The sequence below is a fragment of the Sceloporus undulatus genome, chromosome 3, assembly GCF_019175285.1.
Source record: "Sceloporus undulatus isolate JIND9_A2432 ecotype Alabama chromosome 3, SceUnd_v1.1, whole genome shotgun sequence".
Classification (NCBI taxonomy): Eukaryota; Metazoa; Chordata; class Lepidosauria; order Squamata; family Phrynosomatidae; genus Sceloporus; species Sceloporus undulatus.
The window spans coordinates 141,422,005-141,436,289 of record NC_056524.1 but is presented as its reverse complement, the minus strand read 5'-3'; the positions used below and the strand labels follow the sequence as shown (position 1 = coordinate 141,436,289).

The 14,285-nt window shown below is 36.6% G+C and overlaps 2 protein-coding genes across 6 annotated transcripts in view; both read left to right on the top strand.

Annotated features, from left to right (window-relative positions):
- Positions 1-4,203, top strand: part of LOC121927227 (TSC22 domain family protein 1-like) — a 27,985-nt gene extending 23,782 nt beyond the window's left edge. For 2 of the 4 annotated variants that reach the window (XM_042460891.1, XM_042460895.1), the window contains one exon: positions 1,255-4,203. The gene's annotated coding sequence lies outside the window, so the exon portion shown is untranslated. The remainder of the gene's footprint in view (positions 1-1,254) is intronic. The other 2 variants (XM_042460892.1, XM_042460893.1) reach the window with 2 other exon arrangements.
- LOC121927230 (TSC22 domain family protein 1-like) overlaps positions 1-14,285 on the top strand; it is a 114,240-nt gene that overhangs the window by 47,251 nt on the left and 52,704 nt on the right. The window lies entirely within an intron of this gene.

The following is a 14,285-nucleotide window of genomic DNA, read 5'->3' as shown; positions in this document are numbered from 1 at the left end:
AATGAGCACCCATCATTATCTTCTGAGTTTTGTAATTTCCCATCACCAATCTTATGGTTTTGAGCTACAGGTCTAAACGTACTGGCTACTACTACTTTTACCACCTTATGTACAGATTTACTTCCCACTACATTTCATAGTCTTCAACAGAGCTACAATTTCCTTATTTTTATTTTAAAGCTGCATTTCTAAAGATATCACAGTGACTATTGGCATCTGTAGAATTCTTTTAAAGACTGGCCTTGCAAAAGAGAAAATTGTCCAAAGGAAAACTGACCTTAATTGACTTCTTTGGGAGCAATTAGTTTGGTGGTCTAACTCTCAAACAGCTCCCCTTTCCCTTCAGTGACCTCAAGAATCTGTGATAGAGAGTATTCCTTCCTGTACTCACACTGTTCCTTTGATGTCACAGCCATCTTAAGTGAAATGACCTGTCTGAGTGCTTGCTATGACCCTGCTTCTCTGTAACTTGGAAATGGCAGGGAACCATTTCAGCCTGGACCATTATTGTATGTGATCTCAGACTGGCCTCTGCAAGCCATTTGGTATGGTGACAGGAACAGCTGAATCACTAGGGTGTAGGTGCCCTTTTGAGAAGTATGGACCTGTTCTTAGCTTTCTATGATCTGATGTGGCTCTGGAGACAAACAAAGTGAAACAGAATGGTAAAGAGTATTTCAGCACCATAAAGTCTTTGGAGAATTATTGTAGCAAATGTTTCTGCTGACCACATACAAATCAGCTGTGGTGGGCTCTGGACCAGGGAGGAAATCTATTAGTTTTTAAGATGCTGCCCGATTCTAATGTTTTGCTGCCAGATACATTTCCAGTTACAAAATGCTTGCTTTTGAAACGAAAGATCCAGGGAGTACAGTTAATTTACATCAGTCATTAGACTGGGAAGCCTACATCAAACAGAAACATTACACTAGTACTTGATTGGTTAGTGCTTGACTTGGCCTTGCTGCAGACATCTCAAGGTTTCATAAATAGCACTTTTCTCAAGAAATCTTAAGTTAGGCTGAGAAATAAATGCTTTTTCAAGGTCCCCCAATGGGTTTCATGGTTGAAACACATCCACCATCCTATCTGCTACATTATAGTGGTTTCGATGTTGGTGGGGATGTTTGTGTGTTTGCTTGATTTGGACTTGTCATTTAGTCCTCCCTACCTCTCTGATTTTTCCCATCCTTCTGTTTTCTCCCCTTGACTTTATTTTTAAGTGATCTAAAATTAATGCTAATATTTCAACAGATACAGAATGACTGAGTCTAACATTGCACAGTAGTATGCCCCTGAAGAGGCACTACCAAAGTTAATTATGTCTAGTGCAAAAGCTGGGAGGTCTGACTGAGCCACACAGGTAGGTAACGATGCTTAATATGTGGAAGGAAAATAATACAAGTCAACACATAACTGATTTGCAGTACTGCAAAACAATCATTCTAGAGGTAATTTCTTAAGGAAAGAATATAATTCTATAGTTAGGTAGGTAGTGTTCAGTTAGTTCATGTTGTTTTTCTGGTTGTCCCCCATGCACTCCCCCCCCCCCCGTGCCCTAGGCTTTGCTGGTTTAACAAGCCTTTAGGAAAAAGAATCTGTAATCTAGAACGCCATTATGATTTCTGTAAATTGGGTGTAAACTGTATATTTAGGAGTATGTATTTCGCAGCAGTTCTGGTAGCAATGGTTAATTTTCTTACAGGCATGTAAAATCAGCAGTTACAGAATGCACTTCTACACATATGCATGCATGTTCTAAAAGTGAGGCAGATGAAACCCAGCCATCAGTTCTGTAAACATTTCATCAAACAATAGGAAACATTCAGAAAATGTGATGTATCTGGATCGCTAATTCACCTTGAGACTAAACAACAGACCAGACCTTCCATGCATAAGGCAAAAACAGTAGTGTCCATTCTAGGGTAATACATGAGCTACCAAGTTGGGTAAAACCAGTAATATAGAACTGTACAGTAGTTACATTCTGAAAGAAGAGTGTGTGATAGCTGGAAGGTTTCTGGGCTGCAGGGATAATCACTGTTTTAAAGAACAGTTCATCTACTAATCTTACTCTACTATGTTCAGTGGTACTATTACATGCATCAGTGGGAAAGATGCATAGTTTAATTGTTTCAAATAGTGTGTCTAGCTGTGCTATAGCGTGTTCAGTTTATGGTACTGCTAAAGACATTGTAATAAGATTCTGATGACTTAAATTAAGCCTGTTAAGAAATTAAGATGTTGTTGCAGAGCTGGACATATTTGAAACAAATTATTTAATGAAGTATGACTGTGCCACTTTTCATATAGCCTCTCTTCAGGAAAAAAAACAACAGTTATCCTTCTATTGGCTAAAAGTAATGGGGGGTCTTCATTAACTTTTAAAATACATTTTGTAATTGTTTGTAAAGAAATATTTACTGTATTTGAGTTCTCTGTAGAATATAAACATCAGACGAAGTCATGAAGAACCAGGGATAAAAGGAGTCAATAGTGAATCAGCTAAATCCAATGTGAAGAATGCACATAGAATTTCTGGAAGGTACCATCCAGCACTGCTGACAGGATTTCCCTTAGAGTGCTGCCCTTCTTGGAACTAGGGGGGAAACAGCATCACCAAAAATAAGAAAGGCAAACAGCTGGGTTCTGGAGAACTTGGATCACTGGATCGAAGAAAAGCAAGGATGACAAGCATAACTGATGGATCAAAGAATTCTGCTTGTTTTGAAAGCCTTTTTAAAAGGATGCAAAGTGAATGACACCATGTGTTTTTTTTTATTCACCAGGATAATTTTAGTATCAGCAAAAGCCTATTAGTAGTCTACACTCTTTTTCCTGGCATCCTTCAGATCTGTTGGACTACAGCTTCCATCACCCCCACACATTGCCACTTGACGTGCAGTGATGGGAATCGTAATACCACAGATGTAGGGGATAACAGCTTGGAAAACATTGTGTTATTATGTTAAACATATAAGTGCTTGGGGGCACAGAATCAATCGCTTCTTGAAAAGGCTTCAGTAAAGTCTCGTTCTTGTAAAGTGACTAGGTTATTTGCACCAAAGTAATTGTTTTATTGCTAGTAAACTTTATAACAACTTAAGTCAGATTTTTTTTTGAAGAAAGGCCCATGCACCTATAAAACATCTTATCCATTTAACAAATGATATGGAATGCAAAAATTTGCCTTCTTTTAAGTAGGTTTAGTATCTTTAAATTTTATTTGACTGTTAAAGGAAGCTTGGTAATTATTCAGCATATAATAAAACTGAGGTCTGAATATTTTAGAATAGAGATATTGAGCAGTGAACCTAATTGTATGTGCATGCATCATAACTGTTTCTTCTGTTGGATGTAATATTTTTTAAAAAGAAGGAGAAACAGGTTATTTTAAGGTGTTAATTCTGTGCAAGAGGCAGGAATAGTTTAGTGGTGTAGACCAGATCCTTTTTTTAATAGCTTAGAGATTTCCATATATTATTATTATTATTATTATTATTATTATTATTATTATTATTATTATTATTAGAGAGTTGATCTCATTATTGCTTTGCTTTTATTTTTATGTTAACTTCCCATTATTTATTTATTAAAGTTTAACATTTGAAGAAATGAAATTAACATTAAAGAATAAATTTTTACTACCTATATTATTTGTTTAATGATTGAATGATTAATTAATTATTCATTAAAATAATTAAGTAACTTAAAGAACAAAGAAGCAGAAGAAAAGAGCAAGAAAGAAATAATGAAAAGAGGAGAGAAAAAACACCAAGGAATAAAAGGATTTGGGAAGAGAAAGAAGGTTTTATTTTAGTATAACTAAAATCTCCAACAATTTCTTGAACCCTGTCTAACTTTTTACCTCTCCTTCCTTTTTAAACAAACCGTGAAAACAATCTGCCCTGAAATGACTGCATCTCTAATGGGGCATTTGTCTTGGATTGTTTATATGGGGTAAGGAACTACTGGTACATCATTTTAAAGAATTTTCTTTAAGACGTAAACTGGTAAGAATAAACGGGATATTAAACAGCCAAACCTGGCCTAATTGATGAACGAGACCAAATTGTAAATGATCTTTTCCTGCATTTGCTGCCATATGTGGGATGTAAGTTAGCATATTTGGTCTCACAAGGTATGAAATAAACTTTAATGATGAATGTATCTGAATTTGACTTCATTAAAAAGTTTTCAAAATTTACATGGTATGTTCCCTTTTTTGGGGGCGGGTTAATTGTTTCACTACCTGTCTAATGTGGAATAAGTGGAAAAGAGACAAATATACCTTATGGTAATAATAATGCTTCTTTTAATCTAAATACCTTCTAGTAGCATTTTCCACCACAATGCAGGTTCTCCATTTATAAACTCAGTAGTAGTAGTAGTAGATGTAAATGGAGAAAACCATAGGGTTAGATGGCAGCAACTTATTCCAAACTAGAATTGGTTTTTATGGAAGTTAGGATCTTTGGTTTGGAAATCTGTTTTTGGTTTATACTAATAGTTCACACAAATGTTTGCCATTGAAACATTGTTCTGTGTATTTGGATTGTACCATTCCCTAATTTGAGCTGTTTTTATTGCTTGGTAATGTATATCTGGAATTCAAAGTCCACCTTTTATTGTATTCTGATAAAGGTTTACATCAGCTGTTGTATGGAGCTAATTAATTAATTTAATTTACATCGTGCCTTTCTTCTGATATGGCACCCAAGACAGTTTATTACACTACAAATTTCGTATTTTTCTGTTGCCAGATTTTCAGCTATGTGTTCTCAATTACAAGAGGCAATGTCATGAGAACAAAGTTGTTGGTGAAACCACCATATTTTCAGCTGTTATTTCCCCCTGCCAAGATCATTGATATTTTTCCGAGTTACTGAGATTCTTCTCTATTTGTAACGGTGACAGGTAGCAGCTGTATTTGATTCTTCGTAAATCTGGATTTATTCTTATTTACCCTTATTGTGAATTATTTTATTAGTATTAGATTCTATCTCAGTTCTGTTTTCTTCAGAAAACATTCTTCAGTTTTTTATGAGATGTTCGTTCCAAAATATTTTGATCTTGTAACCTATAGCTTCAGGACACATGAAGTATATTTAATGATTTTTTCCATATATTGTTATGGGTTGGATAAATAAAGAGCAGCATCCTTGGCATACAATGACATTTTCGCATCTCTGCTACATATTTAATTCCTCTAATATTAAAAAAATGCAGAGAAATAGTGGACAGGGCTGATGTTTTCCATAAATTAATCTGAATATTTTTTAATGTATGATTTTTGACTATGATTGCTGACTCTTGATCAAAAAAAAAAAAAAAAGACCCTTGACTTTGATTCTCTTTAAAGATTGATCCCCAAGTTTAAATCTCATCTGCCCTAAATAAAGGATTTTGGAACAAAATTCAGGAAAGACATTTCTGTCTGACAGTTTGGAAAGCTGCTGCTGTCAGAGCAGGTAATACTTATATGAACTAATGGGCTGTTGTTTATAAGGGAGATATATATATATATTTGTGTGGTTGATAGTGATTTTTTTCTAGTGCGTCTGCTTTTTTTTTTTAAGAAAAGAAATGTATTTTGCATAACTCAAAGCACAATGTCCTGCTTTATGGGAAGCATAAATTCAGGAAGAAGAAATTATTTCTCTTGAAGAGATCTGGAAGGGAAACCTCCACATCCCAGTTTTTCTAAATGAAAGCTTCTGAATGATTAGGCATTGAGTTAAATGTTTGCATGTGATAAAATGTCAATCCAGCTTGTCTGTCAGGTAGGTTGGAAAATAGTGCTAGTTGTCAGTCAGACAGTGTAAAAGAAAGATGAAGCAGTTTCTCATTTTAGCGAGTCAGATCTTCAGTCTGATTATTTTGGGAATTCGCCAGAGTTACAAAATCTTAGGACATGAAGACTGAATGTCTTAGTCAGAGAATCTGATGGTATAATACAAGGACACTTGCAGGGTTTTTTTTTTTGAAGGGGGTAGGAAAAGCAGAGAAGACATTAATGTTGGGCAGTTTTGCTTATTTTTAGGTTTATATTTCACCTCTTAATAAATTTGGCCCCAAAGTAGATAATACTGAAAACAGCACATTAAATCACATCCATAAGCACTTTGTGTTTAAAGGCAGTTTAATAAACTATGACCAAAAAATCAAATGCAAGAGCAGTTCTAAAATAGTTATGTCATTATTCAAATGCTGATTTACTTGTAAAACTGTATTGACATACAGCTCCTAAATGCAAGAGAATCTGTCAGATTCCCCTTAGAAGAAAGTCCATGCATATGGAGCCACCTCATGTGCCAGCCTTATCTGGCCTTCCTACAGCCCATCAATTCTTTCTTTTGGTAGTTACCAATTTGAGAAGAGATGCTGCCATATCTGTGACAATTTCCATAAGAAATGCACAGGAACTGTGCCTGAAAGAAAAGTTAATGTTTAGACACTTGTCATGCTTCCAATTGAGTATGTAGGCCTCTTGCTACATTTTCCCACAAAGTATTTCTAGCCCTTACCTTGGGAAATCTGAAAATAAAACTGACAAAACTGAGGCTATTGTAGCTGGGGCACATCATGAGAAGGGAGGACTCAATGGGAAAAAATAATGCTAGGAAAAGTGGAGGGAAGCAGAAAGACAGGAAGGCCACATACTAGATGGATGGACTCTATAAAATAGGTCACGGGGATGAGTTTTCAGGAACTAAGTAGAGCAGCGGAGGACAAGGAATTTTGGCAATGTCTTATCTACAGGGTCACCATGGGTTGAGATCAACTTGAGGGCATTTAACAAAAAATCTGAAAATAGATACTTTATTTCCTAAAATGTGAGAACTTTAATTATCAGTATGTATTTAAATTGCCTTATTAACTTGCTACTTGGATTCAGAATTTCAGCATGATCTGTGTTGTAATTCTTCTAGCCTTTACTCATCCTAAATTCCTGCATGCTAATTTCGTTCAGTGTTGAATTCCTTTTTAACCTGTTTCTGAGTTACTCAGAGTTGCTGTGTGCCTTGAAGCCGTTCCAGACTTACGACATCCCTAAGGGGTTTTCTTGGCAAGAATTGTTCAGATTGGATTTGCCTTTACCTTCCACTGAGGTTGAGAGCATGAGTTTCCTTACGTGGGTTTCAATGACTGAGGAAGGATTCAAACTCTTTTCTCTTGAGTCATAGTCCAACTCTCAAAGCATGACACCATGCTGGCTTTTGAGACAAATTATCCTTTTTTACATGTTTGGATCATAAAGTATAACTAACAATATGTACTGCAGGTTGGTTTTTAAGGAGAGTGTATTGCCTGGATAGTGATACGTAGATGCTAGCATGCGTTAGTACTAGGTCATGTCTGCATTCTTGTAGGGATCCTACTGCCTCTTCTTCATGGGGGCATCCATCCCCATTGAAAAAAGCAGCCATGAAAAAACCCTGTAATGCTTCTTGTTTGCACTGAACTTAGAGATGCACTCAGTGACCATGTTTGTTTACTTGTCAGAGGATTTGGGAGGTTATACCTGTAGGAACTGCAAGTTGAGTGCTCTGCTAGAAGAGAAGATGGAGCAGTTTGCATCTACACTTCATCTACATCAGAGAGACCTATGTATCTACACTTCATCTTATCAGGGCGAATGAAGCTTTTCAGACAGAGCAGAGCAGATTGTCCTGGTAGAACAAGACATGGAGGATGACTTTAGGGAGGGGGACAGTTTCCAAATACAGGAGGCAGACACTTGGAAGAAGATGGAACACAGAAGCAGAACTATCAAGAACTTTGCCTAAGTTTGGAACTACACAACCAAGACACAGGAACAGCAGAGAGGTGTGCTGTCTTTTAGGGGCAAAGATCCATGGTATAACACCTGACAGACTCATCATGTCTAGTAAATATTATCCCCTCCTTCTGTTCAAAGTTGGAACAAATGATATTGCAAAATAATAGCCTTCAGCATATTACAAGGGGGGTCTGAGGCACTGGGAAAGAAAAGAAGCTAAAAGACCTTAGTGGTTATTTTCAAAGCTCCTTCCTATTGAAGAACATAGTTCAGCAAGAGGGAGAAGAATACTAGAAGTGAACAGCTGGTTCCAGGGATGCTACCATCAAGAAAGATTGGTTTTCTTGGACTAGGGTATGTACTTTCTGGAAAAAGGCCTCTAGCAAGAGACAAATTGCACATCACAGCAGTTGGTAAGAATGTGTTTGTTAGGAGTATCACAATCTGAACAGGAGATCTTTAACTGAGTTATGTGAGAGAGGAAGGCAATATTCCAGAGGGTAAGAGAACACCAACTATTGGGGATAATAACCTCAAGATACAGTGGGAATCAGGCCAATAGTACAAGAAACTACCTCTGGGCAAGAAAACAACACCTGGAGAAAATCTCTAGCCTACTACACAGAGCATAGGAAACAACAAACAAGATGAACTTGAAGTCTTAACACGGGAAAGCAAATATGATTTAATACGTGCCAATGAAATTTGATGAGATGAGGCTTATGATTGGAATGTAGCAATGAAGAGGTACATACTATTCCAGAGGAATAGACCAAACAGGAAAGGAAGTAGTATTATATGGCAAGGATGTGTATATCGGTGAAGAGATTCTTGACTTAATGCATTGAAAACATGCTGAGAGCATTGGGGTAAACATTAAAGGGTAGGAAAACTGCAGTGACATTCACTATGGGAGTCTAACTTAAATCCCCAAGCAGACTGAAGATTTGGATGATCCTTCCCTAGACCAAATGACCAACAGTCAAAAAGAAGACTATTAATTAGAAACTTGAATCAGAAGTCAAACTACCAATGGATTCAAATTATAAGAAAAGAGAATGCATCTAAACTTTAGGAAGAATTTCTTTACTGCTAGAGCTGTTCAACAATAGAATAGACTGCCTTAGAGGTTGGTGGAGTTTCCTTCTTTGAGGTCTTTCAACAGAGTTTAGATAGCTGTTTCTCAGGAATTCTTGATTGTTTCTTGCGTGGCAGGGGTTTGGACTAAATAACCCTTGCCTTTCCTTCCAGTTTTGATTCTGTAGTGTCACTTAATGTTGCAGTGGTACCTTGCAAACATTAATGGATTCTTCCAATGCTTAGTGTTGGGGAGACTTGCCAAATTTCACTGCAGATTCTTGTAAACTGGCCTTTAAATCAACCTCCTCCTTCAGGCAAATATTGACTATTCAATGGACATTTCATGTTAGCTGCACAACATTACTCATTTTAGGGACCAGGACTAGGTGTGTCACTGCGTGTCGCTAAAATGTCATCATATAGTACTGTATAGCGTAGAGGTCTGTGGGTTTTTCTGTTTCTTCACTTGAATGTAATGTACAGCTTTTCCTCTCATGGTCCAGAGAATAGTGGTTCTGATGGATCCACAGGTAAGTTTGAAATATAACAGCAGTGTATGTTCTAGACTCAGAAACTAGGAGGCAGCCTGGAGAAAATAGAAACCAAATTCCATGTTTTCTAAGCAAACTGTATTTTTAAAAAAAATCCTGGGGAGGTCCTACATTCGCAACTTTAATATAAAAACATTACAGTATCTCCAGCTCTGATTTTGTTAGCATTACCTAGTTGTATGTGCCCCTTTATTTTCTCCCAGTTCCCTGTAGCGTTGCAGCAACTCCCAGTGGAATTACCATTTCATTCACCATACTATATTAATGAATTATTTATTTAAAATATTTTCATCCCAGTGTTTTCTCTGCAAAAATGAGAAGAGTCATAACTTGATAACTTGAGCATGTATTTTACATGCACAGGGATTGAGTTTCAAGCATTTCTACTTTGAAGATAAAGTAATAGGTGGTGAGACTGATCTCTATCTGAGATACTACAAAGCCTTGGCTAATGGTGACAGTAATGAACTTCTGCAAGGTGGAAACTATCTTCTTGAATTCATGGCAGCTGATATAAATCCCCCTCAAGCAAAAGAGTCCAAAACAGTTCAGGTATTTGGTTGTTGCCACTAATTTAGCTAAAATGAAGGAGTCCAAAAATGAATGGTGCATTTCTGCTGAAGCTACTTATATGAGAAAATGACTGTGAACAGTCTCCTTAGAGGAAGAACAAAATACAAGAATAGTAAGTAACATCTTGCGTAGGAGAAGGTGTGCACTCAAAAGTCTTTTGGCCCCAGAGAGAAACCACTTTTTCTTGCCCGCTCATATTCTAACTATCCTGATAGAGAAGATACTGGGCAGAGGTTCTCTCGGAACATGTCAGTAAAAAATTAGCCACATCTCTTGGGAGTGGCAGTCTCTGGAATTAGCATGCCCTAAAATAGATCTTGAAATAATCACCTTAAATTAGGCCTAAAAGGAAGATTGAATATGATTCTGTTCTGAGTGGTTTATCCTATAAAAGTTATCACCGAGACTACATAGTATACATTATAACAAAGACTTAGAGCATGTTTCCTTTTCCCCTAGGAAGTTGTTGCTTGGATCTCATCAGCATGCTAATTGAGGAAATTACAATATATATAAACTCACACGCCCGTGTTTATGCTAAGGAAAAACTCCAAGATACAATAACTGATTCCTAGTGCTGTTGTTTCCAGCATTGCTCATTCTGCAGTGTGTTGTCTTTGCCAAAAATCTGATGCAAGAGACAAAGGGAAAAAAATTGAAACTGTACTATGCATTACTCATGGGTTGTTTTACTTTTTTTGATTAGGTTTTAGACTACTATACTTTAAAATGTGTTGTTGATGTTATTTTGAGGGTAATCTAAATGTACAGAAATCAGTTGTTGGCAAAGTTTGGCTTTGCTGGAAAAGGAATTTGTCCTTATTTGTTCCTCAGTAAAACAAGCATATTCAGTCTCTTTAAACAACTCCTGTAACATTTAAGCATATACAAATGGTTGGTTCTAATAACAGTCATGTGAAGCAGATTGGTCTGAGGACTGTCTCAGTCCTATTCTAGCAGAATGAATGATGTGGCAAAATTGCTGTGTGCAGCCTGTCAGTTTTAAGCTAGCTACATAGTTCTTTCATTGGATGCACACTGTGAAAACATGCTGTGATCTAGGGCTTATCTAGAGTCAGGGATTTGGCTGCTTTTTTAAAAAAAGGCTAATTCAATTTTTAAAGCATTAGCTTTATTCAAGAATGAAAAAGAATACCTTCATCATCAGTAGGTCTGATGTTTACATACACTAGAAAAACAAATTGGTTAACTTGTTAAACGATGCAACTTTATTTTTTTGACAACTGCTGTCAATTAGTGTAACCTCTAACAGTGTTGAGATAGATTTCTATAAATGTCAATGATTTAGTTTAGAAAGGAAAGAAAGCTAAAGCAAATAAAGTAACTGTTGCAAAGCAAACCACCATTTTTATTATTAAATAAGTGTATTCAATATTTGAATATAACATATCCACATTAATACACAAACACACATCAATAATCACAAATTCCCCGATTCTCCTCGCCTCTTAAAAAAGACTTCCTGCTTCTCTCTGTGATCTAGATATTTTTATAAGCTTCTCATTTCCTTCTTCTTATCCCTGATTCAGCCTATCTAATCTTACTACTGAAAGTCAACATTTCTTGCTTATAGAAAAATGAAAGAGAAAAAAAAATCTCACATAAATCTACATTATAAGCATCAAACCCTTCAATGCAGGTATTTGTCCTTGTGTTTGTGTGTTTTACAAATTGTAAAAAGGTTTTTCCATAATTTTGGGAAAGGCTCTGTTGAGTTTTCTTCTGCCAAATTAGTTAATTTATCTAGCTGCACCAATTCCATAGCACCTCCTTTATCCATTCTCTACATGCCGGTATTCTGTTAATTTTACAGTATCTCACAAAAATGAGTCTCATTGCTGTAACCATATAATTTATCAAACTTCTACATTTTATTTTCCTTTTGTCTTCTAGATAAGTCATATTTAATATAATTTGAGTCTCAAAATTAATTGAAATCCTAATATCTTTTGTATTCATTTTTTAATCTTGTACTAAAACTTTCTTACTCTTGCATTTCCACTAGTTGTAAAAGAATGATGCAAATTGTTTTTTGCACTTCCAGTAAGTATTGCTTGCACTTTTATATATCTTGCGGCAGCTAAAAAAGCCAATGCAATTCTAGGCTGCATCAGCAGACGTATAGGGTCTAGACCGAAGGAAATAATAGTGACACCGTATTCTGCTTTGGCCAGACTTCACTTGGAATACTGTGTTCAGTTCTTGGCACCACAATTCAAAAAAGATATTGAGAAGCTGGAACGTGTCCAAAGGAGGGCAACCAAAATGGAGAAGGGTCTGGAAACCATGTCCTATGAGAAGCGACCTAGAGAGCTTGGTATGTGTAGCCTGGAGAAGAGAAGTTTAAGAGGTGATACGAGCTCTGTTTAAATATTTGAAGAGATGTCATTTTGAGGATGGAGCAAGTTTGTTTTCTAAACCTCTAGAGAATAGGACCCAGAGCAATGGATTCAAACTACAGGAAAAGAGATTCCACCTCAACATCATGAAGAAAATCCTGATAGTAAAAGCTGTTTGACAGTGGAACATGATACCTTGGAGAGTGGTGGAATCTCCTTCTTTGGAGGTTTTTAAACAGAGGCTGGATGGTTGACTGTGTATGCCTGCCTGGCAGGGGGATGGACTGGGTGACCCTTGTGGTCTTTTTCAATTCTGTGATTCTGTAATCTCACCCAACTTTGGCCATCTACCACTTAAAAAGCATTGTGTAGAAATTCTCCCTAAGGCTATATGAACAAGCAATTTTTAACCCTTTTGTTCAGATGTTTTCCCATTGGTTGCATCAGGACTGCAGAAATAGTCCAGTTTGATACCACTTTAATTGCCCTGGCACCAGAGATCTTTGACAGAGAAGGCTAAATGTCACAAAACTACAGCCATGAAAGTGGTATTGGTCTGAATTATTTCTGCAGTACAGATCCAACAAATTGACCCCAATTTATTCACCACCTAACCATACAATCTTTTACCTGTCCTTCTATTTTAAATCTTAAACAACTTAAAGGTTTTACTAATTAAATTATCACCTGTTCATAGTAATTTTTCAAATTCAGATATCTCCTCTTCAGATCGGCATTTTTAAAGATCTTTTTTAACTCTCTCTCAGCTGGTAATAGTTTAACCATTGTATTTTAAAAACCTCCTCCTCCAGTTGTTGCATCTTTTTGATTTTCCACTTCCCTGTGACTTTCTGTAGCATATCTGTATGCATTATCCATATTTTTCCTTGTAATTCTCTCCTACCAAAAGTTTTCTTGTGGAGACAAACACTGGAATTTTAAGGTTGAATCTCTCCTTGTATTCACCCTATATTCTTAAAAGTTACTCTCTTACAATATGATTCTTAAATTCTGCATTTAGGAACGTAGACCTGGCTTTGTTTTAACTTTTCCGTATCACAAATAGCTGTGCAATCCCATTTTAATTCATGTGCTTCTAATTCTCTTTTATTATGTAAAGTAATTCATTTTTAAAAACCAGGCTGAACAGGAGGCCTCAAAATGTAATTTTAGATCTGTAATCTCCAATCTACCTCTTTTCCTTACATGTGGTTTCCAGTTTTAACCTTTCCATGGGAATTTCGATATCTGTTTTTGCCATTTTATAAATATAACATTTGAGGAGATAGTTGGAATATTCTGGAATAGGTATATTAATCTAGGTAAAATATTAATTTTGATTAGTGATATTTTTCCATTATAGACAAATGAATATTTTGGCATCTAACCAAATCTTTACTAATACTATTTCAAACCTTTACATACAGTCACCCTCCACATTTGTGGGGGTTAGAGGTGCAGGAGCCCTGCAAAAGTGGAAAAACCACAAATATCTCTAGGTCTGGAAACAAGTGCCAGCCCATCAATCTCCTTGCCTCACTCCATCTCCTCTCAATCTCCCATCCTTCCAAAAGAGCCATCCATGTTTTAAACTGCTTTCCAGCGCATCGACCTTTTGGAAGGATGGGAGATTGACAGAAGGTGGATTGCAAAAGAGTGGGGTGAAGCGATGGATAGGGTCAAAAATGATTTAAAACCTGGCCAGCTCTTTTGGAAGGACGATTAAGAGGTGGTGGTTTGGGACAAACAGGTGTGAGAGATCGATAGGGTGGAAAGCAGTTTAAAACCTGGCTGGTTCTTTTGGAAATAGAGGAGATGGAGAGGAGGTGGATTGGGATGAACAGGCATGTGGCAAGGAGATCAGTGGGTTGGAAAGTGGTTTAAACTGTCTGAGGCTCTTTTGGAAGGATAAGAGATTGAGAGGAGGAGGAAAGGGAG